General features: G+C 45.2%; 7 non-coding genes across 7 annotated transcripts; all 7 read left to right on the top strand.

Annotated features, from left to right (window-relative positions):
* Positions 1-376: 376 nt before the first annotated feature.
* LOC123415640 lies at positions 377-495 on the top strand. The gene has a single exon (XR_006615349.1). It is a non-coding gene; the product is annotated as a 5S ribosomal RNA (ribosomal RNA).
* Positions 496-871: 376 nt separating this feature from the next.
* On the top strand, positions 872-990 carry LOC123416276. The gene has a single exon (XR_006615947.1). It is a non-coding gene; the product is annotated as a 5S ribosomal RNA (ribosomal RNA).
* Positions 991-1,367: 377 nt separating this feature from the next.
* On the top strand, positions 1,368-1,486 carry LOC123416275. Its single transcript, XR_006615946.1, has one exon. It is a non-coding gene; the product is annotated as a 5S ribosomal RNA (ribosomal RNA).
* Positions 1,487-2,427: 941 nt separating this feature from the next.
* Positions 2,428-2,546, top strand: LOC123416417. The gene has a single exon (XR_006616078.1). It is a non-coding gene; the product is annotated as a 5S ribosomal RNA (ribosomal RNA).
* Positions 2,547-2,919: 373 nt separating this feature from the next.
* On the top strand, positions 2,920-3,038 carry LOC123415265. The gene has a single exon (XR_006614984.1). It is a non-coding gene; the product is annotated as a 5S ribosomal RNA (ribosomal RNA).
* Positions 3,039-3,405: 367 nt separating this feature from the next.
* Positions 3,406-3,524, top strand: LOC123415565. The gene has a single exon (XR_006615277.1). It is a non-coding gene; the product is annotated as a 5S ribosomal RNA (ribosomal RNA).
* Positions 3,525-4,549: 1,025 nt separating this feature from the next.
* On the top strand, positions 4,550-4,668 carry LOC123415477. Its single transcript, XR_006615195.1, has one exon. It is a non-coding gene; the product is annotated as a 5S ribosomal RNA (ribosomal RNA).
* Positions 4,669-5,000: the final 332 nt, after the last annotated feature.

Genomic DNA, 5,000 nt, shown 5'->3' with positions numbered 1-5,000 from the left:
TTTTGACGTTTGTGATATGTTTTAGCTTGCCCCTCCCGTGTCCATTGCCACATTTGCCTCGACAACGGAGACGAGTTTAACACAAGAATTTCACCGCTCCCTCTCTACCCCGACAACACAAGCACCGCCACGACCTCTGTGACTTTTCCCACCGCGCTTGACACCCAACGACAAGTAGTAGTAGTAGTAGTAGTAGTAGTACTAGTAATAGTACTAGTACCAATAGTAGTAGTAGTAGTAGTAGTAGTAGTAGTAGTAGTAGTAGTAGTAGTAGTAGTAGTAGTAGTAGTAGTACTAGTAGTAGTAGTAGTAGTAATACTGGTAGTAGTAGTAGTAGTAGGGGCAAGCATAAGGAACAAATAGATAGTTACATGTCGGATGCGATCATACCAGCACTAAAGCACCGGATCCCATCAGAACTCCGAAGTTAAGCGCGCTTGGGCGAGAGTAGTACTAGGATGGGTGACCTCCTAGGAAGTCCTCGTGTTGCATTCCCCTTTTTAAATATATTTTTACGCCACGTGCCAAGGATGACGCGGGAGCGTGATCTATATTACATCGTTTTCTTATTTTTGACGTTTACTAGTTTTCTTATTTTTGACGTTTGTGATAGTTTTAGCTTGCCCCTCCCGTGTCCATTGCCACATTTGCCTCGACAACGGAGACGAGTTTAACACAAGAATTTCACCGCTCCCTCTCTACCCCGACAACACAAGCACCGCCACGACCTATGTGACTTTTCCCACCGCGCTTGACACCCAACGACAAGTAGTAGTAGTAGTAGTAGTAGTAGTAGTAGTAGTAGTAGTAGAAGTAGTAGTAGTAGTAGTAGTAGGGGCAAGCATAAGGAACAAATAGATAGTTACATGTCGGATGTGATCATACCAGCACTAAAGCACCGGATCCCATCAGAACACCGAAGTTAAGCGTGCTTGGGCGAGAGTAGTACTAGGATGGGTGACCTCCTGGGAAGTCCTCATGTTGCATTCCCCTTTTTACATATATTTTTGCGCCACGTGACAAGGATGACGCGGGAGCGTGATCTATATTACATCGTTTTCTTATTTTTGACGTTTACTAGTTTTCTTATTTTTGACGTTTGTGATATGTTTTAGCTTACCCCTCCCGTGTCCATTGCCACATTTGCCTCGACAACGGAGACGAGTTTAACACAAGAATTTCACCGCTCCCTCTCTACCCCGACAACACAAGCACCGCCACGACCTCTGTGACTTTTCCCACCGCGCTTGACACCCAACGACAAGTAGTAGTAGTAGTAGTAGTAGTAGTAGTAGTAGTAGTAGTAGAAGTAGTAGTAGTAGTAGTAGTAGGGGCAAGCATAAGGAACAAATAGATAGTTACATGTCGGATGTGATCATACCAGCACTAAAGCACCGGATCCCATCAGAACACCGAAGTTAAGCGTGCTTGGGCGAGAGTAGTACTAGGATGGGTGACCTCCTGGGAAGTCCTCATGTTGCATTCCCCTTTTTACATATATTTTTGCGCCACGTGACAAGGATGACGCGGGAGCGTGATCTATATTACATCGTTTTCTTATTTTTGACGTTTACTAGTTTTCTTATTTTTGACGTTTGTGATATGTTTTAGCTTACCCCTCCCGTGTCCATTGCCACATTTGCCTCGACAACGGAGACGAGTTTAACACAAGAATTTCACCGCTCCCTCTCTACCCCGACAACACAAGCACCGCCACGACCTCTGTGACTTTTCCCACCGCGCTTGACACCCAACGACAAGTAGTAGTAGTAGTAGTGGTGGTGGTGGTGGTGGTGGTGGTGGTGGTGGTGGTGGTGGTGGTAGTCGTAGTCGTAGTAGTAGTAGTAGTAGTAGTAGTAGTAGTAGTAGTAGTAGTACTAGTAGTAGTAGTAGTAGTAGTAGTAGTAGTAGTACTAGTAGTAGTACTAGTAGTAGTACTAGTAGTAGTAGTAGTAGTAGTAGTAGGGGCAAGCATAAGGAACAAATAGATAGTTGCATGTCGGATGCGATCATACCAGCACTAAAGCACCGGGAAGTCCTCGTGTTGCATTCCCCTTTTTAAATATATTTTTGCGCCACGTGACAAGGATGATGCGGGACCGTGATCTATATGACCTCGTTTTCTTATTTTTGACGTTTACTAGTTTTCTTATTTTTGACCTTTGTGATATGTATTAGCTTGCCCCTCCCGTGTCCATTGGCACATTTGCCTCGAGAACGGAGACGAGTTTAACACAAGAATTTCACCGCTCCCTCTCTACCCCGACAACACGAGCACCGCCACGACCTCTGTGACTTTTCCCACCGCGCATGACACCCAACGACTAGTAGTAGTAGTAGTAGTAGTAGTAGTAGTAGTAGTAGTAGTAGTACTAGTAGTAGTAGTAGTAGGGGCAAGCATAAGGAACAAATACAAAGTTGCATGTCGGATGCGATCATACCAGCACTAAAGCACCGGATCCCATCAGAACTCCGAAGTTAAGCGTGCTTGGGCGAGAGTAGTACTAGGATGGGTGACCTCCTGGGAAGTCCTCGTGTTGCATTCCCCTTTTTAAAAATATATTTTTGCGCCACGTGACAAGGATGACGCGGGACCGTGATCTATATGACCTCGTTTTCTTATTTTTGACGTTTACTAGTTTTCTTATTTTTGACGTTTGTGATATCTTTTAGCTTGCCCCTCCCGTGTCCATTGCCACATTTGCCTCGACAACGGAGACGAGTTTAACACAAGAATTTCACCGCTCCCTCTCTACCCCGACAACACGAGCACCGCCACGACCTTTGTGACTTTTCCCACCGCGCATGACACCCAACGACTACTAGTAGTAGTTGTAGTAGTAGTAGTAGGAGTAGTAGCAGTAGTACCAGTAGTAGCAGTAGGGGCAAGCATAAGGAACAAATAGATAGTTGCATGTCGGATGCAATCATACCAGCACTAAAGCATCGGATCCCATCAGAACTCCGAAGTTAAGCGTGCTTGGGCGAGAGTAGTACTAGGATGGGTGACCTCCTGGGAAGTCCTCGTGTTGCATTCCCCTTTTTAAATATATTTTTGCGCCACGTGACAAGGATGACGCGGGACCGTGATCTATATGACCTCGTTTTCTTATTTTTGACGTTACTAGTTTTCTTATTTTTGACGTTTGTGATATCTTTTAGCTTGCCCCTCCCGTGTCCATTGACACATTTGCCTCGACAACGGAGACGAGTTTAACACAAGAATTTCACCGCTCCCTCTCTACCCCGACAAAACAAGCACCGGCACGACCTTTGTGACTTTTCCCACCGCGCTTGACACCCAACGACAAGTAGTAGTAGTAGTAGTAGTAGTAGTAGTAGTAGTAGTAGAAGTAGTAGTAGTAGTAGGGGCAAGCATAAGGAACAAATAGATAGTTACATGTCGGATGCGATCATACCAGCACTAAAGCACCGGATCCCATCAGAACACCGAAGTTAAGCGTGCTTGGGCGAGAGTAGTACTAGGATGGGTGACCTCCTGGGAAGTCCTCGTGTTGCATTCCCCTTTTTACATATATTTTTGCGCCACGTGACAAGGATGACGTGGGAGCGTGATCTATATTACATCGTTTTCTTATTTTTGACGTTTACTAGTTTTCTTATTTTTGACGTTTGTGATATGTTTTAGCTTACCCCTCCCGTGTCCATTGCCACATTTGCCTCGACAACGGAGACGAGTTTAACACAAGAATTTCACCGCTCCCTCTCTACCCCGACAACACAAGCACCGCCACGACCTCTGTGACTTTTCCCACCGCGCTTGACACCCAACGACAAGTAGTAGTAGTAGTGGTGGTGGTGGTGGTGGTGGTGGTGGTGGTGGTGGTAGTCGTAGTCGTAGTAGTAGTAGTAGTAGTAGTAGTAGTAGTAGTAGTAGTAGTAGTAGTACTAGTAGTAGTAGTAGTAGTAGTAGTAGTAGTAGTAGTAGTAGTAGTAGTAGTACTAGTAGTAGTACTAGTAGTAGTAGTAGTAGTAGTAGTAGGGGCAAGCATAAGGAACAAATAGATAGTTGCATGTCGGATGCGATCATACCAGCACTAAAGCACCGGGAAGTCCTCGTGTTGCATTCCCCTTTTTAAATATATTTTTGCGCCACGTGACAAGGATGATGCGGGACCGTGATCTATATGACCTCGTTTTCTTATTTTTGACGTTTACTAGTTTTCTTATTTTTGACCTTTGTGATATGTATTAGCTTGCCCCTCCCGTGTCCATTGCCACATTTGCCTCGAGAACGGAGACGAGTTTAACACAAGAATTTCACCGCTCCCTCTCTACCCCGACAACACGAGCACCGCCACGACCTCTGTGACTTTTCCCACCGCGCATGACACCCAACGACTAGTAGTAGTAGTAGTAGTAGTAGTAGTAGTAGTAGTAGTAGTAGTAGTAGTAGTAGTAGTAGTAGTAGTAGTAGTAGTAGTAGTAGTAGTAGTAGTAGTAGTAGTAGTAGTAGTAGTAGTAGTAGTAGTACTAGTAGTAGTAGTAGTAGGGGCAAGCATAAGGAACAAATACAAAGTTGCATGTCGGATGCGATCATACCAGCACTAAAGCACCGGATCCCATCAAAACTCCGAAGTTAAGCGTGCTTGGGCGAGAGTAGTACTAGGATGGGTGACCTCCTGGGAAGTCCTCGTGTTGCATTCCCCTTTTTAAAAATATATTTTTGCGCCACGTGACAAGGATGACGCGGGACCGTGATCTATATGACCTCGTTTTCTTATTTTTGACGTTTACTAGTTTTCTTATTTTTGACGTTTGTGATATCTTTTAGCTTGCCCCTCCCGTGTCCATTGCCACATTTGCCTCGACAACGGAGACGAGTTTAACACAAGAATTTCACCGCTCCCTCTCTACCCCGACAACACGAGCACCGCCACGACCTTTGTGACTTTTCCCACCGCGCATGACACCCAACGACTACTAGTAGTAGTAGTAGTAGCAGTAGTAGCAGTAGTAGCAGTAGTAGCAGTAGGGGC

The sequence above is a fragment of the Hordeum vulgare genome, unplaced genomic scaffold (genome assembly GCF_904849725.1).
Source record: "Hordeum vulgare subsp. vulgare unplaced genomic scaffold, MorexV3_pseudomolecules_assembly, whole genome shotgun sequence".
In the NCBI taxonomy this organism is placed as follows: domain Eukaryota; kingdom Viridiplantae; phylum Streptophyta; class Magnoliopsida; order Poales; family Poaceae; genus Hordeum; species Hordeum vulgare.
Note: the sequence above shows the minus strand (reverse complement) of the source record. Positions and strands in the feature narration are given on the sequence as shown.